General features: G+C 52.9%; 1 protein-coding gene and 1 long non-coding RNA gene across 9 annotated transcripts in view; one reads left to right on the plus strand and one right to left on the minus strand.

Moving 5' to 3' along the window:
• The window catches only part of PRKCB (protein kinase C beta), a 131346-nt gene that overhangs the window by 3029 nt on the left and 103453 nt on the right, over positions 1 to 24864 (plus strand). The gene's annotated exons all lie outside the window — the stretch shown is intronic.
• LOC141930218 (uncharacterized) lies at positions 2158 to 6849 on the minus strand. The gene is made up of 2 exons (XR_012625238.1): positions 3388 to 6849; positions 2158 to 2545 (listed from the first exon to the last, which is right to left on the minus strand). It is a non-coding gene; the product is annotated as an uncharacterized LOC141930218 (long non-coding RNA).

Genomic DNA, 24864 nt, shown 5'->3' on the forward strand with positions numbered 1-24864 from the left:
GCTAGAAGTCTCTCCTGCCTGCCATCTGCTTGGAAATCACAGCTACCCCGGGGGGCTGCGGGAGGGCGAGCGGCTCTGCTGCGGCGGGAGGAAGAGCTCGGAGTGCCAGGGCTGGCACCGCTCCTGCCCCCGGAACGGGTCGAGCTCTTGCGCGGGAGCCGTCGTAGCGCTGGGTACCGCTCCCCATCGGCGGGGAGCACGAGGCTGCAGGCTCATGCCCCACATGCTGTGCTGCAGCTGCTGTTGAACTGGGTAAATAAGTTGTATTTACATGGAAGAAAAAAAAACTCAAAACAACCACCACCTCGGGGCTAGCTTTTGTTCAGGGGTTCTCTTTCTTCAGCTCTACAGGGCTTGCAGTAAGCTTTGATTGCGGTCTGTAGCTCTCCCTTTATTGAAGCAGCTTTAATTCAACTTTAACAGCTTCCCCAACTATTTTATCCTGTTCAGCGGGGAGGGCTGGAGATGAAGCTAAGGCACATGCCTGTCTTGTTTCTGAGCTGGTTCCTACTGCCATGCTTGCTTTAAGTAGGTTTTCACCTGTGCCCTGATTTCTTTCTAGGGTATTTGCAATAATTAGATTGTTAATTAGCTCATTACTTGTGACTTTTGGCAGGAAGTTAGCAGAAACTGACTCTTTGTAGCTTGAAATACTAATGGATACCACAAATGCCACTTAATTGCTTGCTAATCTGCTTCTTATCCTTGTATACAATCTCCTTCTTATCCTTGTATGCATCTGAAGACTTCCTGGGGTAGTGTCTTTCTTCAGAGCCAGAAAGCATTTCTGTGCCTGGGCAGCAGGAGGTCTGTGCGCAGGCGGCCCTGAGGAGCAGGGCTGGTTCTTGCAGGTTAAAGAAAAATATCATTATTGGAGGGGTTGGGTAGGAAGAATGAAGTGCTGTGGATGTGCCTGGAGCTGCCAGAAAGATGAAGTCTTCCTGGGGGAAGCTCGACGTGCACTGGCTGTGTGTCAGCCCGGTACAGAGGGGGCTTTCTGACTCTGTTGCAGCTGGAAGGTACGCGAGCTCTCACGTGAACTCATAAGTAACAAAGAGAAAGGGGTGAACGTGTTCTGTCCCACCCGAGTTTTGAGATCCATCTGTCTGACACCAGTACCAGGGATCACAGGAGGAGGGAGAGAGTGGCACCTCGTTATCTGCAGGCTCTCTTGGTGAAGGAACGACGTGTGGCTAAGTTGCAGCTGATGGCTTTGCTGTCTTGGTTCTCCTCTCAGTGCTTTGAGGATGGTAAAAGAAAGGGAACTGGTTTCAAAGCTGTTGAGAGTGAAATTCTTGGTCTCGTTCTCAAAATGTGCCGCTTCTGGGAACTGCTAGCTTTCTCTTTGTCTTTTCTGCTCGTGTTCCCTCCTTGTCATCCTTGACGTATCTTTCTCCTGTTGTCCAAGCTGCTCTCGGTCCCTCTGTGGATCAGAGTACTGGCTGCACTGGAGGTTTTGTGAGGGGGCACCTCACCGAGAGCCGGGTTTATTAAACCTGGAGTTGCCATCGCAGTGGCTGGGCTTGCCTTCCACCTTGGGAACCTGGGAAGAGCAGGGGAAGAGGTGCTCACGTAGAGGTGAAGAGCCATGTAACGTGATTCTCACTTAGGAGCAAAAAATAACCTGCATCTGTTACTGCTTTCACGTGTACAGAGTAAGTAGAAAAGATCTTGGAAAGAAGAATCTTGATTCCTTAAGAGGAGAAGGGGGAAAAAAGAAAGCATTGTTCAGTAATGGATGCTTAGATCTCGTGCAGTAACTTTTCTGGAGAAAATGTTTACTTCTTATCCCTGGTTATGACTCAGTAAGCAAAGATACTCTTCAGATTTAATCTCTTTCCAAACTTCATACCAAATATAATTCCTAATTCCAGGTTTTCTTCTCCCTGTCCTCCAAATCCAGTGCTCTTGTTTTTTGTGTTTTTGCAATTCAACGTTTGATACCAAAACTAAGCAGCTGGGAAATGGCAGACGGGCCTTACCTTTCAAACAAGTATTTCTCTCTTGCTATCTGCCTTCAAAACCCACCCTTCCTTCCCCCACCTCGTCACTGCCCTCCAGACGGAAGCGAAACCCATAACAGCTCTGGTCTTAACTGCAGCTCGTGCTGCTGCTACGCGTTCTGGTTTGTCGCCATTAACTTCACGCAGGCATTCAGTGTGTGCTTTTATTGACTGTATTGAGCAAGTGAGAAACAAAAGCAAAACAAACTCCAATCATTCAGAGTTGCCTCAAACCCCGTAATTTCGTGTCAACATATTATGCACACTGGAGAAATGTTAGTGTTCAAATAGACTAATTAAAAATGTTACTGCAATTACTTTTGCAACACAAATGATGCTAATTATATAATGCTGCAGAAATTGGAAACATAATTTTGGAGGGTTTTTTGTGTGCCTTGCAGTGGTAATACAATTCTCGATACGGTGGCCACAGGAGCCCCGTGCTGCGGCCGCTGGGGCAGCGCCTTGGAGCAGGTAGAAGTAGAAAGGGGAAGTCGGTCCGGTCCGCCGTGCTGCACCAGATGGTCTGTGGTTCTGCAGAACTGTGAGTACAGACAGAGCCGACAGGGAAAGTGGGAAGAGGTGCCCCTTCACACTATGGTCGAAGGACCGAGTCGCCTTCAAAGACTCAGTTTTAAAGCCTGTAGCCTGAGCTAGTCTCCCTAATCCTGCTCCTTCCTGAGCTAGATATCTGCAGCTCGGAATTGCCGCTGGGGAAGCAGATCTGTTTTGGAAGGAAATCTGGGCTTGCAGGAGCCTCTTGCAGCGTGGGGTCTGTGGCTATCGGGTTCAGCAGGGATCACTCGATATGTTCAGCCCCGTTAAGTGTCTCCTTACAGTGCAGAAGGGTTCATTCGAGTTTCTCAGTGGAAGTGGTTTCTCTTTTCCCTCCCCCTTCACAGTTAGCATGGTAGATTTTTCTTTCTTGCCTCCCGAGATAGCCGTCATCCTAAAAGGATCTTGTCCTTTGATAATGAGGTGCTCTGTGCCCTTCCCGGGCTGTCTGTCACTGACCAGTGTCAGCAACAGGGAGCTGGGCAGAGGGGCTCAGAGTTGGCCCCGGAAGGTGTTTGGGGGCCTTGGGGGTGGCAGGAGGGTTTGCATCATGTCTAGCTGGTGTCTGTCAGCTGTGACTCCACTGCAAGAGTTTAAACCACCCCGGTATACGAGCCTCTGCCATGATTATTCTCCGGGTATTGAGTCTTTCAGGGGAATTCAATGCCTGGGCTGTCTCTAAGGAGACTTCTCAGCAAACAGTACAGGCATTTCTGTACATCTGCTAGCTCACCTGCTCGTGATCCTACAAATTCGTATGGCACACGGGCTCCTGGAAGGGTGTGTAGGGCACCCTTGCACTGGCAGTAAGTTGTGGGCGGACACTCACCTGTTTTGGTGCCAGCAGAAGATGCCGGGGCTGTGAAACAGAGCAAGATCTTGAGGGTTTGATATCTGGTGTAGAACAGGAGGTGGGGTTGAATCCTCTCTCAAAACTTGTTCTGAATTCTGTTAACTGATGAGGTTTTATCTAGAAACTCAAGCTCGAGGAGTTGCACAAGCCCTTCTGCGGGGCTGCTGCCCTCCCAGGCAGCGAGCACGGCTCCTTGTTCTTCTGACTGCACTTGAAAAGGCAGAAATCTAAAAATGCTTGAGGGGCTTGTCAGTGCCATCCAGTCCCCCTTCAGATTTATCAGCAAATACGTTGCATGATCCAGTGACTAAGAAATTAAGTTCTAGCTGTGCCCATAATTTAGTTCAGGGCAGAGCTGCTTGGAACACGTCATTATAAAGTGTAAGTCAGAAGGGGAAGGTTAAGTGCTCTCCCCTGCTCTGAATCGAACGTGTAGAGTAAGGAGAAGGGATTCTTATAATGGTGGGTGGGATGGGATTTTGCCCAAGAGAAATGCTTGGGTGGATTTTTCCTGCAGAAGCCAGCTGTGCAGAGGATTAGCGCTGTACGTTAACAGAAACAGAGCTCTGGACCTGCCAGAGTCTGACCGTGGGCTGGTCGCTGTTTTCTGCCTGTGGTAAGGCTCCAGTGTGAAGGACACGGAGCAGTGGTGGAGGGCGCTTGCAGTGCTCTGCGATTCATTCCTCTAGCATGGCTTCATGAATCATTATTCTGAAAGTCCACAAATTAGAGCCATTTAGCAAAGGTGAGTAACAAGGTCCCTGTAGGAGGGGGTAACTGCAGGTCTTTTGGGCAGCGTGATCCTCGTGTTCTTCAAGGGCTGTAACCCAAGGAAAAGGCAATAGAAGCAAAATCAGAAAAGCAGGAGTCCTTGTGCAGTGATCCTGGATGCAGCCTTGCGTTTCCATCGCTGTGTTGTGGTGTCGCCTTGCGTGTTGCCGGCACAAATACCCTTCGCTCTGCTGATGTGCACTCTGTCCCTGATAGCTGGGCAAGGGGAAGAGGGAGGAGGGAGCTCGGGGTGCTCCAGAGACCCTCTGGGCTTTTCAAACGGCTCTGTAGGAAACAAAGCGCCGCCAAGGACTGGTTCAGTCCCTGGGTTGGTGTTGTCCTGTGCCTCGAGTTTTAGCAGGAACTCTGCCTGGAGCCAGAGCCACTGCGCTCCCTGGAGCGGGACCCCTGCAAGGACTCCCCGGAGGGAGGCGTTGCGCTCAAATCTTGTACCTAAAGAGAGATGTGGGGCTGGGGTGTCTGGACCCGAGTGCAGTAGGAAATGAGGGCTGTCCATTGGGTTTCACATTTCCCTGGGAAAGGACAGCTGTGGGTGCTGCCTCCCTGCTCTGAGCCAACCCCACCAGCTCCAGCTCGCCAGCCAGGGCTGGGCTGGTGTCGGTGACCACTGTGCCTGGGCCAGGAGTCCTGTGAGGCAGAGATGATGGGACTGGCAGAGCTGTAAAATGGGCGCAGTAACGCTGTAGTCCTCCAGACAGTGACCCCGTGGATGAAGGTGAGAATCTCTCTGGAGCTTTTCAGCCCATCAGGGCTAGTGTTAGGGGGTGCTTCCCGAGCACAGGGGCTATTGCCCCAACAGAGAAGGGACTGTCACTGGGAGAGACTTTGACCCTGGCTGGCCCTGACCTGCCAGCCTGGAGCAGCCGTCACGGAGAAGTCAGTTTTTCCACCAAAGCCACAGGAGGGGTGGGGGAGACGAGAAGAAAGCTCCAGTTGTGCGGTGCTCAGTAGCAGCCAAATCCTTCATATTAAGCAGAAGCAATTCCCAGAAGTAGCTGTGCTGGCTGTAACTCTTCCCGGGAAGGCAGCGTTCCCAGCCACGAGCTGCTGCTGGTGAGAATTGCACCTGATGCTGCACGGGCGCAGAAGTGGCCGAGCGCTTGCTCGCTTTACCCAGGGGGGATGAGGATTCCTGCGGGCACCACACAGAGCAGCAGCCGTGGGGGTCTCTCCCAGGGGATTGCTCGGCCCCCTCGGTGGGTCTCATCCCAAGGAGCTGTGGGCTGTGAGGCAGCAAACGGCTTTGACTGCGGTGAGCTCTTGCCGCAGCGTCCAGGGGCGGCTGCTGAGCTAAACGCCTGCGCTGTGGACCCTGGGCACTTGCTCCCTTGCACGTCCTCCTGCTGCACGTGGCCGAGGCTCCACCAAAGCACCTATGGGATGCTCCAGCCAAGCAGCTATCTCCTCTTTGGAGGTCGTTTGGCTCTTCTGTGTTCAGTCCTGGCTGGCCCCAGCGCCATGCACAGAGAGGTGGTTGGCAGCCGTTGCCTCCTGTAACAGCTCTGCGGTTTGTAGTTGGTAAGAAGAAGGGGGGTGAGCAAAAACCTTCCTCTCCTCAGGGAGCAGCAGGAATTGGGGGTGCCTGGTGCAGTGCTGGGGTGGGTGTGTGGCCTGGGTGTGCTCCTGGTGGGGGCTGTACCTCGAGGAGAGGGGAATCTCCACGCTTCTCAGCTGTTTTGTGCTAGCACTGCCGTGCTCTCTGTTCTGATTATCTTAATATAGGCTGCGAGTGATTTATTAGTCCTGTTCTTAGACCAGCCTCCAGTGGAAAAATAAATTAAAATGTTCTCCTTATGAGTAGGCCACCTGAATTCTGTATAATTAAAACAATAACTTGCAAGAGGCAGTCCTTTTTTTTCCCCATTCAGGATTACTTAACTGTTCGTTGACACAGGAGGAAGCACGACAAGTCCTTACAGGGTCCCACTTCATGCAGTAAGTCAGCCCTCACCATCGCTTCCGACAGCTGATCCTGGTTCCCTGTGAAAGGAAATGCATTTCATGAAACCTGACAGCTCTGCTCAGGCAGCGTCACGGTGCCGCTGAAGCTGCGTGCTGGCGCTGGCGTTCAGCTCGGTGTCGGCTGGCCGTGATGGGCATTGTCTGCTGGCCACATGTTGCTCTGCAGGCTGTAAATCCCTTCAGGATGGTTCCCCTGCAGCTGTGTCCTCTGCACTCTGCTGCAGACTGGGCTAGGACTTGTTATCATCTTCCTGCGCAGAGGTTACTGGAAGCCAGCTACTTTCTCTTCTTGTTTACGAAGTGCCTCTTTCTGGAAGCTGGCCAAGGCCGGGCAGACCTGGGCTGGGGCAGCGGTTGCTCTGCTGTTAGGTGCTGATGAATGCTGTTTAGATGAAGATGTGATTCCTTCCCTTGCTGCTGCTCCGGCACGCCTGAGTTGCCTGCACAGTGTATCCGCTGGCGTGTGTCAGCGGAGAGGGGGCCGCTCGCAGGCGGGTGGGGATGGCGTGCGCAGGCCAGGACCAGGCGTGTTGGCTGGCCAGCTCTTTGTGCCTCATAGTTGACCCGAGGCATAATTGTGGCTCTGCTCAAGCTGTTTGCTTTTGAGGGATTTGGGCTGACTTCCTCAGCTGTTTGTAGCTGTCGTGCTCTTCCCATGATGTGAATAAAAAAAACCCCAAACAAATAAACCCACAACCCAGTTCTAGCATCATACTTGAATCAGCAAGTGTTTGGGGTGAACACCTGTATCCTCGTTAGCCTCTTGCTTTCAGAATTTAACTTCTGTAGCCCGGGAGCACAAGTCCTCCTGCCCCAGCTGAAGTGCATTGATTGCTGAACGTCTAACACATTTGAGTTACATCTTGTCGGTTTAAATAATTTGCTTTCATCTTCCATATTTGGTCTTGCTTTTGCGCCAGATTTATAAGTCTTGTCTAAATATGACAGGCAGAATATACTGACTGCTAATCCTAGCTGGACAGGCAAGGCCTGCCAAAAGACCCAATATTAATAAGCTCCAGCACATGCAAGTTACTGGGCTTGCTAACCTGAGACTCGTTACAGTACAACTCCCCTTAAACTGGCTGTTTTGCATCCAGTTAAATCTGTGTTTTTCCAGAGAGTTGGTCTGCTGCGAGCATTCCTCTGGGGGGTGGGAGTGCTCACTCCCCAGAGCACTCTTCTGAGCAAGAAAATCCTTCTGGGTCCAAGTGGGAGAAAACCCAGGTGAATGTTTTTTTGGGGTGGTTGGGGAAATGGAGGGACAACTAGTGGCTCTGCAGGGGGGTCTTGGGAGCAGTGGGGATTGAGCTGGGTGCGCAGTTGGCGTCAGGCAGCTTGAGCGGGGCTGTGTCCATGGGGCAGGGGGAGGTAGGTGAGCACGGGGGCTCTCGGGGGCGGTGGTGATCGCTGGCTGCTCGGGGAGGCTCTGCCTCTGCTCTTGGTTGGGGGTCGTGTTTAAAAACTTCGGTCTCCTGTAGTTCTGGTCTTCCTACATTCGGTATTGAGTCAGCGGCAGGGAAGCTAAAAAAGATTCTGATGCCTAAATCTCAGCCTTCAGCCACTCCTCTTCCTCATGCTGTGACGCTGGTGCGGTTGAGCGGATCATGCTGGTCGATTCCTCCCCGTCTTCTGTTGCCATGTGAAATGATGCAACAGTAATAGCTTCACCTTTGGAGGGAACAGTTGAATACCTTTATTCTGACGGTCTGAACAGCGAGCACATTTAATAGTTGACACTCTTAGCACATGAACAAATGCATTTTCATGATTTCCAATTATAGCAGAAGAATGAGAAAGTGAGGTTGTGAAGAGGAGTGAACGCCGTCGTGGTTCTCCTGAATGGCTTCATGAAACTTTGCTCAGTGACATAGCTATGAAGTCAGGAGTCAGGACGAAGATTGTTTTATAATATCAGTAAGAAGCTGAAGTGAGGGGGAAGTGGCCCACGAATTTAATTTGCATCACTGAGTGGATTAGCTCCTGACGCAGTGCAAAGTCATTATTTACCATGTCTCCAGATCTGTTGCCTTTATCAGTGCAACCGTTCGGAGAGAGGCTGATTCAGAGATCATTACATCTCGGTGTTTTACTTGGCGGGGACTGTTAACACTTGCCTTGTAAGCAAAATGATGGTGCTTGTCAAGATTGTTAATATTGTGCCTACCCCAAGAGGCTGAGTAATTTGTTTTTAGGGTTTTTTTTGTTCTTTGCATTCATTACACTAAATACTTCTGCTTTAGCTTGGCTTAGGAAAAATATTTGGAAATACTCCATGACTTGCCATTAACCTCGAGTAGCCAAGAGGAGAAGGATTGCCTAAGCAATAAAAATGGTGCAAGCTGTGTCCCCGGTCTCTGGGATGGATGGATCTACCCCCCCACCCCCACCCCCACCCCCAAGCGGGAGGCGTGACGGGGTCGTGCAGGGTTGGGGCGCTCGCTGCTCTCGGCCTCGCTCGCGGTGCTGCAGCCCCTCGGTCCCCAGCAGTCGCTATCGCTCAGGAGAAGTCGGTGCGTTGTCACCTTTCCCGTGCTGATGGAAGATTTATGCACAGCTTGAAATAATCCCCCAAACGGTTATTTATAGGCTCTCCAGAGCTTGGCACAGTCTTTGCTGTGGAGCAACCTTTGCCGTGTCGTCATGGTGGAGATTAGCTTTGTCACAGGTTTCGGTTTTCGTTGCCTTGTGGGCTGCTTTGGGAAAACAGCCTTTAAGGAAGAGACTAAAATCCTCCATGTTTGCCTGGTTTCTGAAGAGTTTGATGAAAGAACTCGCTTTTGGGGGGGGGGGATGGATCAGAGCAAAGTGCCCCCTCATGCAATAGCTGTAACTGCCAGTGGAGAGAGCTTCTGAGGATGGCAGAGTGGGCAAGAGGGGCCATCCTCAGAAGGGGGAGGGAAGGGCTGAGCAGGACGCCTCTGTCTGTCTGTCCTGCCCCCCTCCCCAGCCTGGCGTGGGAGATGCTGCTGCTCTCTGCTTGCTGCCCTGGGAACGACTGTAAAACTGAACTAATTCACATTGGTGTGATGATGCGTCTAAGGACCATCTCCAATAGCTCAGTCCATTAACTTCCAAATTTGTCTTATTCATTTCTGTTTGATGGAGAGGTGCCTCAGGGCCAGAGTCTTCTGGAAATGAGGCTTGTAGGTCTGTAACAGCAGTGAGTTATTCTCCTGGGTAAAACAAAGTGACCTTCGTGCCAGCTGAGAAGCTGATCTCAGAGTTTGCTTCTGGGGGTTTTTCCCTGCCTCGGACATCCATATCTACGCACTTGTGGCCTGGCAGCTCACCCTGCGAGCTGTCCTCTTAGAGGCCGGCAGGTCTCCATCCCAGAAACCTTCTACCATCAGGTCACCTCCTTGATGCCATCCCCTCCCAGTTGGAGGGGGGGAGCCTGCGCCCCATGCCATGGTGGCTGCCTGCTGGAAGAGAACTTGTGCTGAAACAGCAGAGCTCTTGCGTCGCCATCGAGTCTCCCAGGGCTGCCCCTTCTCCTGCAGGTCTCTCCGGGTGCCATGTGTGGGGTGGGCCCACAGGCCGTGTGGGATTGTGGGCGACTGGAGCTGACTCTTGGACCCGGGATGAGCTGTGCTGGCAGTGAGGTCTGCACCGGCGAGAGGCGTCCGCTCTGCCCGCGGCCTTGTCGGAAAAGCTGCAGGAGGTGGGATGCTGGTTGGAGAGATGTTGTGGGACCCGTGCTCTTGCAGCATGTGGCTCGGAGCGGCGGGGAGAGGTGCCGGGTGTCAGTCCATGTTACCTCTGCCCCAACACCATCGGTGGGGAGGACATGGCAGATGTACAGCCGCGGCAGCGGTAGGGGCGTAGCTTCTGACCTGGAGTCTCCTAGGGCTTCTGAGGTGGAAAAAGTCTCACTTACTGGGTCATTTAGAGACTGAATCTGGGCTTTTGGCAGGAGGAAAGGCTTTAATTAGCTGCTGCTCAGTAGGGCTGCTATTAGATCTTCAGAGCAAGATGTTGCTGGACTGGAAAAAATGTAACAATAGCTCATTTGCTTAGGAAACCATGATGGTGATTTGCATTTTGGTTGAGTACTAAACCCTTTTAGAGAATTTTTCTAAAATAACTTCAGACTATGGTTCGAATTCCTTCCTTCTCTGAAACTATATGAATATCTGTCTTGGTGCCAAACAGTTTGAATTCCTTTGTTTGCTGCTCTCACCCTGCTGTAAGGGAAGCGAATGTCTGTCTGGGTTGTGGACAAGTCCTGTCATCAAATACTGCATGACAAATGGCTTGCTTCTCCCAACCTTGGAGCAGAATTAAATTCTCCCTTATTATATACCTAAAAGGATTTTTTTTTCCTCTAACAGCAGTCCCTCTATTGACCTGAAAATACTCTGGAGACATGTACTGGGGTAGGAGGCTTTGCAGCATGTATTCTGAATCTCAGCTCTGCTGCTAGTTGAAAATAAGGCACTTTGAAATACATCCTGGAAACTCGTTTCTGCCTGTGTTGGCAGCTTGCACAAGACGATGCTGAGCATTGCCAACGCAAAAAGAGAACAAACCTCCGTAACCATGAGCTGGCTGTTGCTCCAGACTCTCTGCATCTGCGTTACCCAACAGATGAGGACAGCGGCTGACATTCACGGGCTGGGTGTCTGAAGGCCACGGCTCCGTCACAGCAGTTCAGGGGGGACAGGAGCGGCTCCCAGCCATGTGCTGCTCGCTCTCGGGAGAGCAGGGAGCTCCAGGCTGTCCCTGGCCCCCCCTGCTCAGCTGGGCTCTGGAGAACCTGGGGCTGGTTTTCCTCGTGAGCATCTCCTCAGCTTGCTGGGGAGGCTCTCTGCATGGGTCTTGGTCTGCATCACTGGAGAATTGTTTTTCTTTGGTCTAAGGCTTTGCTGCAAGTGGTTACCATTCCTTTCCCAAAGGCAAGTGAGAAATCTCCAGCTGTTTTAGCCTCAGTGTGCCACGCTTCAGAAGACAAATTCCTTCAGCCTGCACCTGGCCACAGTTTGGCCAAATGGCGAATTACTAAGCGAGAGGCTTGTCTTTTAGGTTGGTTTTAGCCGTTTCCCCAAGCTGGTATGAGAGTCGCTTGCTTGCGTGGGTAGGAAAAATGGGATAATAGCACTGTGACATAACGTGCTGCCTGTAGCTCCTTGCCATCGGGTGGGGGGGCAGGTCTCGCGGGGGGTGGGACAGAGCGGGAAGCCCTCCCTGCCTGGATGGGGATAGAAACAACGGCACGGCATCCCTAGCCACGGCAAATCCCAGTGCTGCCGATGGTCCGCGGCACGGCGGAGTTCCCTTCCAAAACTGCCTCCCCCGTTCTGGGTCTTGTAAATTTGGAAGAAACTTAATTTCTCTGGTGTTACTATTAACTGAGTCCAAGAGGATGAAAATAAACGACTGTTGGGAAGGGCAGACTGACTCACTTTCTCATTCTCCTGTAAATTTCCATTTAAGTTTTGGTTTAAGCTCAGGTTCGAGAGGAGTGAAAGCTAGTAATTTGTGACAAAAACTTCTATTTTAAATCACGGTAGAACAACTCCCTTTCTAATTGCAGAGATTATAAGGCTGTGATTCCTGTAAAGGAATACCGAATCCAGCGGTTACCTGTGAATTGCCTTTCAGATGCTCCGCTCCAGAGCCACCAAAATGAACTTTACACTGTACAGCTTGTGCTCTGGGGGCTTGGTGCTGCTCGTGCCGTGACTCTGCCGCTCACCCGGCCCGAGGGCTGCAGGGGTAGCCCGCACAAGCGAGGTGCTCTCGGCTCTCCCGCAGCCTGAACAAACGCTCTCTGGTTTGCTTTTGCCCTCGCTGTCACCGGTGTTGTTTGACAGCCTCTAGCTCTGGGCCTGGGAGAGGTGAGACAGCTGGTCCTCACCCCTGCAGTGCCAGCTAGGATCTCGTAGGCTTTCTGGTGTCCTCCATCTGTCCCACCTCCAGGTTGCGGGATTGCAGCCTACTCCATCGTTCCCCATATGCAAGCAACTTTGTTATTTTGATCATCTTGCCCTTTTCTAGACTACATCTTGGTCCGTGAGGGTTTGAAGGCAGCAAGCCTTCCCTGATCTGGGTGGAGAGGCCGCTCTGTGTCCCCCCTAGCCCTTGTGCAGCCCCAGGACTGGGCTGTCTGGCAGCGGCGGGGGCCCCTTCCTAGCTGTGGGGCACAGCAGCTTATCTTATTCCTGAATCGGGTGCCTCGGCAGCCGGGTGCTTCAGACTCTGCAGCTCTGCTGCAAGTTCCTCCCTTATCGCTGCCTGCTTGGCTGTAATTTTTCTTCCACCATGTCAGAATGAAACAAGAATACTTCTTTAAAAAGCAAGAGGAAAATCATGTGAGTAAGCAGTGGTATGTCAGCACTTGAGAGGGTTCAAAATAACGTGGCCAGTCTGGTCCTTTCCGAAGGGGGAAGCAAAGGGCTGCCAGGTTGTGCTGCCATCCTCGCCCCTGCGCTGGGATGCTCGGAAAAAGGCAGTGGGCCCAGTTGGGTGGTGGTGCTGGCTGTGGCTGGTTAGTGTGGAAAGCAGAGCTGGGGCAGGGAGAACAGAGGCTGGTGTCCCCACGGAGCCCGCAGACACGCTGCCTGGTGTGGGTGACAGCAGGAGCAGAACTGGGTCCCCATGGCGTTGCAGTGGGACCAGTTGGCATCGCTCGTTGCTGAAGCAGGGCGAGGTGGTGCTGTCGGATGTCTCCTGGGTTTGGGTGCCCGATGGTCCCTTTGGAGAGAAGGCAGGCTCTCCGGGACGGTCCCCTCAGCCCTCTCAGCAGCACAAGGGGAGGCATGTTTCCCCCCTCTCTAAAGAAACTTATTCCTTGAATATATTTTTGGGGCATACGTTCTTGGGCAGTGTTTTCTCTTTTCATCTTTTCTTTCTGCAGCCACTTGCATTCAAGAAATGGGGTGACCAGGGTCCGGAGCTCTTGCAGCACCACGCTGCTGGCACCGCCTGGGAAACGCTCCATTGCTCAGTGGACCTGGGGGTGGAAGGAGCCATCCACTCCAAGTCAGTCTGTGCCCTAAATTAGAACTGCAAGGTGCTGTAATGGGTCCATATGGAGACTCCTAAAATAATAGCTGTCAGCTCCCTGCCGACTTGTTTGGGGTGCTAAAGCTTTTGGCTTTAGGAATGACAGTTAGCGAACAGAAATGCTGGTGGGCTTTAGCCAGACCTGAGGCGTGTGCGTCTTGGCCCCGCAGGGCACGTGCGTTGAGATGCTCACCCTCAGGATCTCCTGGCTGTTAGAATATCCCATGATTTTTGAGGAGTGGTTACTACCTGTCCACTTATTACAAGGCCTAAACTGAACTTTCAGGAGAGCTAGGGTCAAACGGTTTCTTTTATTCCTAAAATGGCTGGGGCAGGTACATGACTCTGAAACGTGGAAGCGCTCATGAGCATGTGCCTGCCTGCGGGAAGCACTGGGGCAGTTGCTGCGTAACTGCCTGGTATTTTAGTAACAGAGGTGTCTGTAAATGGATCCCTGCTGCTCGTGTTTAAATTCCTGTTTATTGGCTATTGGTTTTGATGTGCTTTTCTTCTAATGAGCGAGGGCCAATGGATGTCTCATAAAGAGCTCGTATCTCATCTGTCTACCACTGCGGAGACCATTGGACTCCTAATTGCTCTGCAGTGGCCTTCTGGAGGTGGCTGCCTGTCAGGACAGCTGTTCCCCTTTGATCGGGTTATTGCACATTCAGGTCTTGTCCTGTTCAGGTTTTATTTGCTGTCCAGGCCCTGCTGTACGTGAACTGCCAAGCCATTACGCTGAAATGAGCAGCTTAATTGCGAAGGTTTGTGTCTCGGCATCGCTGATCGTGTCGGTGGGAGCGTCCTCCAGCTCAAAGCGTCGGCGCTGCTACCCGTGCCACTGCTGAACCAGGCAGCAATGCTTGTGCCCAGCCAGGCTGAAACAGCTGAGGGAAGTGGCAGTTTGTCCTGAAAAAAACCCACTTTTCCTTTGTTATTGAAGCTGTTAATGTTTGTTCGGGGCGGAGGGAAGCAGATAGTGGAGGGGATGAGCTCCAGGGGGGAGCGAGTGGGGCAGCCTGCAGCAGGGCTGATGCTCCGCAAAGATAGTTGGGTCCGATGACAGAGTCTCCTCAGACAACTAAAATCCACGTATTTGCTTGGTATTCAACAACAGCCAAGCCTGGCTGGAACCTCTGGCTTCTGTATGGCCAAGTCGGGGCGTCTTGGCTGGTGCTGGGGGCTGCGCATGCTGACGCTGTTCCCATGACGTCCCCCCCTCCCTGGGAGCCGTGCTCAGCTGCGCTGTCAGACGACATCCCACCGCTGCCTTATAGCTGTTTTTGGAGGGGAAGGACAGACATGATAATTACCCTGTTCCGTGTGGAAGGGCTGGGGGAGCCGTTCAAGATGCTGCTCATCTCTCCTAGGAAGCCTCTGGCTCCCGCGCTGCTGTAACTCTGCCTGTCCTTTTGAAACTGCCACTCCTTGTCCCCCCTCTGGCAGTGGGGTGCCCAAACCCTTGCCCCAAAGCTTGGTGACACTTTGCAAGGGGGGCTGTGCCAGGGAAGCCAACCTGCGAGGGAAATGAGTCCCCCATTTTGCTATTTTCCTGGTCCGGGCTGTTATTTCTGGAAGGTCCTGTCCATAGGACAGCCCACTGACGAGAGTGACAGCACTAGTCTGGGGGCTCCTCTGCGTGGCCACAACTGGGATCGGGACTGGGAGTTGCAGTACAGGGCTTGTGGGGACACTGGTGAACTGGACAGGAGATGGCAGGTTTTGGCAGGGCGGTTTATTGGTGTTGGTCCCCTCCTGGAGTGCATCCCTGGCTCAGACAGAGGTTTTGTAAGCAGGGCTATGCTGAAGTAACACGGAAATGGTAGAGTAACTTCCTGTGAATTGCTTTCTCTCACTGGTGGAGGAATGAAAATTATAAGCAGAAAGGTTAAAGAAGCACCTGGGAGAACTTTCAGGTTCAGGAGTGCAGGAGTAGCCTTGGAGGAGCTGCTTCAAATTTGCTCTGCAAAACTGGGGCCTTCCTGGTCTAGTTTGTCTGGAGAGGGGGTCACCCCCGGCCCCCCGTGAACAGCATTCCTGTGCTTTGGAGGGGCTGACCCCAGGAAAGGCAGCACTGCTGTGCCTGACACCCAGGGTGCCAGCAGGAGGGTGGTGGGAGCGCTCTGACCATGGGATGCACCAGCGAGATGTTCACTTGTCACTAGTGCTTTCCACTCCTGGGTGTGACAGGGACCGTGTGCCCTCTGCCCGGGCCGTGCTGATGTGCCGGGAGGCTGAGCAGAGCCCTGTGCCATGGTGCCGGACCACGGGCTGGGCGCTCCGGGGCATCCTCTGATGCCCAGCATGTTCCCCAGGCAGTGTTGGCCTCGTCCCGGGTCTGTGGCAGCTGGAGGCTTCACAGAATCACAGAATCATGGAGGTTGGAAAAGCCCTTGAAGATCCTCCAGTCCAACCATTAACCTCACACTGACCATTCTCAACTCCACCAGATCCCCTCAGTGCTGGGTCAACCCGACATAGCCCTGCAGCCCCCGCTCCCTGCAGCGCTACGCTCCCAGTCAGGTCAAGAACCTGAGTTTTCACTTTTACTCTTCACCCTTTACATTTTAGAGCAGTCTTTGGGAAAAAACCCTGGAGACTTAAATGAAGAATCAAACTCCACATTTCAGGTTTTGTGTATTATATGTGTAAAATGATGATTTTTTTTTGAAGCTTATTTGTAGGTATGTGACTGATTCAGGAGTCTCCTCTGTTGGGTGGCCAGTTGGGGCATGGGGTAACTCATCGGCATGTCTGGGGGAGGTGACATCCAGCCTGTCTGGTGTTGTCATACCCAGTTAAAAACTTCTGAGAAGTATTAGGACAAGAGGGAATGGCCTCAAGCTGCGCCAGGGCAGGGTCAGACTGGCTCTTAGGAAGGATTTCTTTGCAGAAGGGGTTGTTGGGCGTTGGAATGGGCTGCCCAGGGCAGGGGGGGAGTCCCCATCCCTGGAGGGGTTGAAGAGTCGGGTTGACCCAGCGCTGAGGGATCTGGTGGAGTTGGGAACGGTCAGGGTGAGGTTCATGGTTGGACTGGAGGAGCTTCAAGGGCTTTTCCAACCTCCATGATTCTGTGATTCTGTTAGCTCACCTCTGGACTGCCCCACCTTCCTGCAGGAACGCTGTTGGTGACAGGCTGTGCCAGCCCAATACAATCGTGCACCCGCCTTCATGCGGTGCTGCTGCCGGTCCTTCTGAAGCCAGGAGCACATGTGCTTCTTCAGGCACAGCCTTCACCCCCACCTCTGTAAAAGCCAGAAGGTGAGTGGAGGTGTGTGCAGTCTTGTGCCTGAAGCAACGTGGTGCAGGAATTACAGAACCTGAGATGAGAGTGCCCGTTGCATGGCAGCGCCGCACCAGCCTCGCTCAACATCCCGCAGAGCAAGAGCGGTGCGACTCGTCAGCGTGGGGCATGGCGCTGCTGTAAGGGGCTGGAAATCGGGGAGGCCGTGGGGTGGGGGCGGGGTGCAGGCAGAGCCCCGCTTGCCCGCGCAGGCAGCGAGGCCGTGCTGCATGGCCAGGGCGGTGTTTGCGTGCGTCGGTGTCGGTGGGCTGACAAAAAGTAATGGAAAGTGCCAACAGATGAACTTCAAAGGCTTCAAACTCCCCATTTCTTAACAAACCTCCTGAAGAGCGGCTGGAGCTCGCTGGTGACCGCATGTTGATGCCCAGGCGCTGCCTGCTCCTTCCCTGTCACCAACTTCTCAAGATGCGAGTGCATCTGGCTGTGAAGGCCCAGCTGGCTGCAGCCCCGTTTTCTGCAACCTTTCCCACAGCTTTTGTTGCTCCTGCAATCAATATCTGTCGCTCCCTGCTTCTTCCTTGACACATAGTGATTTTTCTTTCTGTGAAGGTTTCTGAGCGATCTAAATTGAGGAAGGGGTGGATCACTTACAGACACAGCACCGGTTCAGATGCGAGAACAACTATTTTGAGGTAGTATTTTGAGGTTTGACTGAACTTCAGCAGCTTCTCTGCAGGGAAAGCTGGATTGATAGTCAGAAGTGGTAGCAGGTCAGGTGGTCTATTTTTAGAAGTGCCATTTAATTGATGTTATTCTTGCAGCGCTTATGGCTGGGTGGCTAGTTATCTTCTCTCAGAGTTGGTTAGCATAAGCCAGGTCTTGCTGCATACTTGTATTTATTAAATAATAGATCCGTTACAGGGTCCTGGATCATTACATTTTATCTTACTCGGTTGGGAGGGAGACGGGCGGTGTGACAAAGCGCTCAGCATCTCAGTATTTTAATGCCAAAGAAATGCTGCAGATTTCTTGTAAACCAGCCGCGCGCGCTGCTCCCGCCGATCCCGTGTGCGCAGGGAGGGTTCGGGGAGCATCGGGCCCGCTGCAGCTCCCGCCTGCTGCCAGGCTCTGCTGCCAGGCTCTGCTGCCCGCCTCCCCGGCCGTGCCTCCGTTGCACTTACTGGATTTGGTTTCATGCTCTCATACTCCATCTCAATTGCATAAAGGAAACGTCCTCTGCAGCAGAGAGGTCTTTAACTAAATGCTTTTTATTCATGTAAGCTAGTGATCAAAATCCTTTCGCTCTGCCTTGCTCCCATGCTCCATAACGGGTGGTTTTGGTGTATAAGGAGGCACTAGACTGGCCCAGCAGCCTGTGTGGGTGTCTAATGTGTGGAAGGTGCTTTTTCCACTCGCAATGCTTATGGGGGAGCGGGGGGTCTCCCCGATTTGTGTGCAGGGAGCACCGAGGCAGCCCTGTTCCTGCCCCCTGCTGGGCACCTGGGATGCCCGTGAACACTTAACAACAATGCACTCTTCTCTTTGGAGCTTTTCAGACCTGTCCCTGTGGGTATCACTCTGCAGATGGATGTCCCAGCATCTATTTGCGTAGCATTTCCATAGCACCAGCAGCAGTTCAGTGGCAGTGTTTAGGTCCTCCCCGGTCGCTGGGAGTTGCAGCAGACCCGGTTAAGGTGTTGCTTTTGGACCTGGGAAACGCCGTGGGCTCAGATCCCTGTTCTGCTGTAATCTGCCCTTGTGACCTTGGGGTGTCTTAGTCTTGGTTAGCAAATTACACTCCTACCCCTTCAAAAAAAGAAGGGAAGGATAAATATATTAAATGTAGCAAGGTGTTGGGCTGACCTACCCCTCCTTGCCTATCCCGCACAGGCTGGAGATGAGTTGCAGTTCCTTTCTGTTGCTGGTTTGACTTGCTGAGTCCAAGTCACCACTTTGTTTGGTCTTGTACAAACACCGCTCTCTGCCCTCCACCCCGTGGTGGCTTGGCAGTGGTTTCAGGTGCTCCCTCAACTGAAGCATGACTCCTGCTGTCTCTGAGGCTGAAGTAAAGCGCTCTCAAAACTCACCTCATCGCTGTTGAGGAATGCGGACCCCGGGAGCGAAGCCCTGACTCTTGCGTTGGTATATGACTCGTTCTTTGTACAATCTGCTGCAGGAGACGGGAGCCAACGTACCAGGGTTGTGTGCTGCGTCCCACTGATGCAACTGGCTTTGTTTAGGGGCTTGAGTATGTTGGAACATGCTGGCTTGAGTGAATAGTTTTAATTAGTTATATTCTTAGGCTGTGGTTTACTGTGCTGACTCACTTCCAGCTTTCTGATAACTTCAACACATGACTTCATATCAAGGCAGAAGAAGAGAAATGCAAACAAGGGAAGATGGCAGTGCACAGGCTTGGGGCTGGCTGTTCCTGTGTGCTTGGCTTTGGGGGAGCTGAGGTCTGGCTGCGCTCGGGGCAGAGGGCAGGCGGGACCGGGCCGGAGGTGGAGGAGATCCAGTGAGAGCAGGCGTGTCCCCCCCAGCCTCGCAAAGCCGTGGAGGGAAGGCCTCCACTCTCCATCCAGTCCAGACGGGCAGTGCTCTTGGCTTTCCTCCCAGCCCCTGGGGCAAATATGGCTCTGCAAGGGCTCTGGGAGCTGAGCTGCCTGTCGAGTGTGCCCGCTGCTGGCCCCGGGGCCGTGGTCCTGCCAGCGCCTGTGGGAGAGCAGGAAGCCACCGCAGCAGAGCAGTGCCGGGTGCTGCGCCCTGAGACGTCCCCATGTGTGCCCTGAAGCATCGTCTGTGGTATCGCTTCCCCAAAGCTATTTCTGAAGCCTGGAGGTTCTCACTAACCAGCTTGAACTTTAGAATCTTCCTTCGCGTCTGGCACAGCTCGAGCACTAATGCCGTGCTGCGACAGCGTGTCCTTCGCAGGGTCCTGCTCATCCTTGCTCCGAGGGGGAGTGTTTGGGGGCAGGAGCAGTGGCTGTGCTGGCGGTCGCGGGCAAGGTGTCAAACGGTGGCAGTCGGGAGCGCGGTGAAGCCTGGGCACCCCACGCCAGCTGCTCTCCGGTCTTGCTCCTGGAAATCCTGCAGTAAAAGGGAAGTGGCTGGCATATGCTCGCTCTTTGGAGACTGTTTGAGGTTTGAAGCCCTTAGTTATTCCCCTGGCAAGCAGCCAGCGTCCTTCCCTTTGCAGAGGACCTCTGCACTGTGCTCAGCATCCCCTTGCTGCACGTATGGTTTCTGGCTCTGAGCTATCTGTGCTCTTTCTCTGGTGCTGGAGCACTGTTCCAGATCCTTCCCGTTGGTACCGTGGGGTTCTCCACCCCTGCATTCTGAACTGGGGCATTGGGGCCAAATTAGATTTACCCTGGTGTGATAAAGCTTCCTGGGAGAGTGGTTCAGGACCTGTAAGCCCGGACTGTACATCCCTGTAAGGGCCTGGTGATGGCTGGTACCCTGGGAGCAGCCTGCAGGAGCTGCCCACGACCCCGTCCTGTGCTTTTCTGCCAGCTCATCACGCTGCTGTACAGCCTCTCCTCTTTGCTCTACGCTTGCTCAGTTTAAAAACAAGATGCTGACTGCAGTGCTGACCCCCAGCTTGCAGCCAGGGCAGGAGAGCTGCTTCGCTGATGTTGCTGTGCCGCTTTTCTGCTGGCAGCAAGAGCTTTCCAGTAGCCCATCTCCAACCACGGGTGAGACCAGGCAGCAGCTCCATCCCCAGCCCTTCTGCAACTTCATGAAGTCTCTGACTGTCATCTCTTTTGTGATGCTCAAAGGAGCAAGTCCCCCTGGGCCACGCTGGAGAGTTGGGACCACGCTGCGGCGGGGAGCCGTTCTCCGGCACTGCGGCACGAGGGAAGGTGTTCGCGAGTGGGAAGACTGGAAGGGGGAGAAGCTCGTTGCTGTTCCTCCTAATTGCTCTCCCACTTCTGTACTCGAGTGAGCGAAGAGCTGTCTTGAGCTGCGTCCCCGGGGACGCTGCCTGGTTCTGTCATCCCCAGCAGTGGGACCGGGACCCTCCCCGCAGTCGGTCAATTTAAAAGGCATCCCTCTCTGTTTTGACTCGGTCCGTCTTTCCTTTGACGTGAGAGCGATCCATCTGCCTTTTGAGATGGTGGAGGACGCAAGGGCTGTAGCAAAACCTCCCGAGCGGGGGTGAGAAGCGCTCGGGACTGTTCCCATCAGCGCTGATGAGCAGCGGGATGGAGCAGGACTCGGTCCTTCTGCCCGCCCCAGTCTCTCCCCTGCAGCTGGGGCTCTGTGCGTGGGCTGGGGTGGGAGCACCGGCTGCTGTGTTTGTCTCTGCTTCCATGAGGCTTCACTTTTCAAATGAAAATCTGACGTAGCAGCTGAAGCTTCAGGTGTTGAGGATGAGATAACTGTCCGTGCTCAGTGAGAGAAGTTCGTTTTCTAGAGCTTTTGCATGTCAGCTGAGCAGCACTCGTTTGTGGTGAGCCCTTTTTAGGCAAGGAAGGTCAAAATGCTGCCCTTGAGGGGAAGTTTTTGCTGCAGCCCCATGAAGATGGCAGCTTTGACTGCTGCTTGCTCTTTCAAGTTTGGTGTTAGGTTTTTTTTTTTTTCCCCTTAAAGAAATCTTGCTCCAGACTTGCTACTAGAAACTAGTAATAAAATTTGCAGGAGGTTTTTCTAGTAGAAGGTGTGGGGGTGTGCAGGAAGAGCTCCCTTGATCTGTGTGGGTGGCTGTACGTGGTCTGGGGTTGCATAAAGCCTCTTGCGCTGCAGTCCCAAGGCTGGGCTTTGAGGTGGAAACACAGATTTCACTGAGGCGAGGGTTCGGGGCTGCCTTCACCGAAGCATGCAAACCCAGGTGGACTCTGCTAGTGCAGAGGCTTGTCAGATCCTGGAGATGGGCAGGATGGAGCGAGGGCTCTCCATGGGCATGTCTCTCGCCGTGCACAAGCACTCCTGCAGAAGGAACACGTCTGTCGAGGGGGTGGAGGGTTGTGCCAGCATTAATGTGATGTCGTTGCATGCAGGAGCTGGGTCAGTCCTTTCAGAATCGGCATTGGATAACCTGCCTGTAGCTCTTAAATTCTGCTGCATCTTTCCTGTCTGATCTGCTGGGCTGATCAGCACTCACTCACTCACTTGCTTTTGTATGAGCCTGGAGTCCTGAATCTGCTAAAGCAGATCCTCAAAGCAGGGTTTCGCTGGCCTCTTTGGCAGCTGAAGGTGGATGGTGAGGCGTTGTCTCCCGAGGTGTCTTGTCTTGGCAGAGCCGCTGGGAGCACAGCAGAACTCTGCTCCTGTTTCTTTGCAATCAGAAAGGCTCAAACTTTGAATCTTTTTCAATGAGCTCTGTCTATGATCGTGTGGAAAGCCTTTGCAAGAAGAGGGGTGCTGCGGGAAGGAAAGCTACTGAATCCTTGGACGTCAGGTTGCTGGCGACACTTGGTGCTTCCAGAGCAGGCAGCTCCAGCAGGACGTTGGCACCTCGCTGGGTGCGGTGTGGCCAAGGCCCAGCGTGGTGCCGGTGCCACCACCCCTCCGGTGTCTCTGGTTACCGGTGTCGTTCTTGCTCTGCAGCCTCGTGGAGGTGAAACCCCCGTGACCGCGTTTGAGAAGCGCGTGCTAAAATTACGGCACGCTCTTGCCCTCGTTGCACGTACAGCAGCCTGTCTTCTGATGCTCCCAACTCCATGTGCCATGTGGGTGCTGCCGTAAGCCCTTACAGCACCCAGCCCCTATTATATGGGGACAAGCAAGCTCTTTGTTCTGAACTCTGTTGGAAGCTTTTAGGTGGTTTTACCAGATCTGCTCTGTATGACCGAGACAGAAATTAGCCAGAATTGCTTATTGGTGTGTCAGCCTTTGAAAGAGTGAGTGCGGTGGGAGCATATTATTGGTTTTTCTCAGTATTGCTGGTTGAAAAATGAATACCTAAATCTAAGAGGAGTGGTGAGACTGAAGAGTTGCATTTCGTTCTCATGATTACTTTTGGATTAAAAAGGAGCTTTTTGTGCTCCAGTCACCTAGCAAATTTCACCTGAAAGTTGACTGCAGGCTGTTTTTGTTAAGATTAAGGTGGTTTGTTTTTTTTTTCCTGGTCTTTGCATCTGTAGAAATAACGATGCCTAAGCACCATCTTACCGGCTGGTCAGGAATTCACCGGAGAGTTGATAATTCCCCAAAGGAAATATTTGTACTCTGGTAACTTGATTCTTGTGTGCCCACCTGGATGCTTCATCCCCTGGAGAAAATTACCAGGTCAGCAGTGCTTAAACACTTTCTCCTCTTTGCAGATGCCACCGGCCCCTCTGTTTATTCCGAGCCATCAGAGCACATTTTTCATGTGAAATTCCTGCAAGACCGGGCTGTGCTTTTTCCCGGAGACTTCTGCTGACACCAGACCTCCCCCAAGCCCCGGGTGCCGTGTCGGCCGTGCCAGGGCTGCGCGGTGGGGAGGCTCCTCGAGCCCTCTGGGTGACAGGTTATTAGCAGAAATCTGCATGCGGCATACCCATCCGCCCGTGCTCCGCCAGAGCCATTGCAAACGCCGCCGTTGCTACGGGAACGGGCGTTCTTGGGTTAGAAACCTGATTTAATTCGTATTTCTCCTCCCAGCTCCCTGCTAGTTAAGACACTCAGATGGATTTTAAGTTGCGAATGTAATAGTCTTTCAGGTTGTGCAGTGAGTTCAAGAATACCTTTTGCTAATGAAAGAGCTGCCTGAGCTCTCAAGGGATTGAATGAGATTTTTTTTTTTTCCCTTCAATACCTACTATCAAAAGCAAAGTTTACAAGCTCCATGTGCCTCGGGGCTGCTCGCGATGCCACCTGCATGGATAATTAAGACCTTTCAGGTTGCCATAGAGAGTATTTTGGCTTCCAATATTGCATCAATTGATTTTGGGGATATTTTTCTCTAAAACTGCAAGAGCCGGGAATGCTGTCTTTGTAGGGCACACTGGTGGCAGGTACAGAAGGGGAGGGCTTTAGCAAGCCCTGTAATTTGCAGGGTGGAGGTGATGATCACAACTCTAGCTACTTCTTTGTTTGGTGTTTTTAACAAATATTGTCCAGAATGTTCCTTTCTCGCTAGAGGGACTTCAGCAGCCTGCTCAAGGAGTAATGGGATTTTATGTAGGCCAAATCCTGGTCTTATACTGGAGCAAGCAACTTGAGAGGAATTGTTCCTCAGTAACATCAGCCCAACTGAAAATAATGTGGCCTCTTCTTGAACTTGGCCCACGTGAGTGGGCAATACAACTTTAGAAGAAAAGTACTGTAAGGGGAATTTTCCTTTGGGGCCAAGAAGTTGTTTTGTTCTGCTTCTGGGAGCTTGATTAATCTCTTGCTTTCTGAAACCCTCTGTTAGTGGTAGTGGCTTGTTTAAGTGGTGATGGAAATCACGTGTGTGCTGGGACCACAGCTCCAGACCCCTGCCCCGAGCCCTCGATGGGGCTTAGCCCCTTGCTCTGACTGGTTCAGAACTCGCAGCACTGAAAAGAGCAGCAGCCAAAAGTGGTTTTGTTGAGTTACAACTTTCTAGCAAAGAGCCCCTCTGAAATGGGAGTCCCTGCACACTGACGTTTTCGTCTCAGCACCTCCCGGATGCAAACTGGGCCGGCAGCGGGAGAGCAGCGCGGGGCTGCAGCAGCCAGGGGGTCTGGCGGGGAGCGGGGGGTTGTGAGTGTATGAACACCAGCCTTGGAGAAAAAAAGGCTCAGGCAGCTTCAGAAGGCTTGTTTTGGTAGTCTGCTTTTTACTTTTGGGTACTACTGGGTGGTCACGTAAGCCTGTAGCTCTCTAAAGCTGTAGCCTGGCTACTGGAGGATCGGTGGGTGGTTAAAGACGTGCGGGGCAGCTTGCCGGCGTGTTGCTGCCAGCTTGCCCGTGCAACACGGCCGCAGGGGCACTCGCACGAGGGGAGTGTAGCACGAGGGGGCCTGTCCGCAGGCTGAAGTCAGGAGCGAGCCGATGCGGGTGGCAATAGCTGCTTGCTGAGCAAAGACAAAGCCTCCGGAACGTGCCCGTCCCTCGTTCCCAGGGCTGGTCGGGCAGTCGGCGCCTCTTGCACGAGAGGAGCCACAGCTCGGGCTTGCCCATCTGCCTCGGGTGCTCGGGGCTGCAGGAGGAGAGGTAATTCTGTTAGCAATATGAATATGCTGGGTTCAGCCTTTGCCACCCAAAATAATATAATGAAATAGAATTATAATGTAATTATTATTAATAGCACCGAAGTTGGAACAGAGCTGCCGCAGGCAGGCAAGAGTCATGTTGGGCTACGGCCGAGCAGCAGAGCCCCAGTGATGATGGAAGGGGAGGAAGATCCTGGAGCTGCTAAGGGAGGGAGGATGTAACACAGAAAAACATGCAATATAGGAGAGATTCAGCCATCTAAACATGCTCTACTTGAGAACCACATTTGCAATGAATTAGAATCCTGGCAGGGTGTAAAAGCAGACGAATTTTTGGGG

Source organism: Strix aluco, chromosome 15 (genome assembly GCF_031877795.1).
Source record: "Strix aluco isolate bStrAlu1 chromosome 15, bStrAlu1.hap1, whole genome shotgun sequence".
In the NCBI taxonomy this organism is placed as follows: domain Eukaryota; kingdom Metazoa; phylum Chordata; class Aves; order Strigiformes; family Strigidae; genus Strix; species Strix aluco.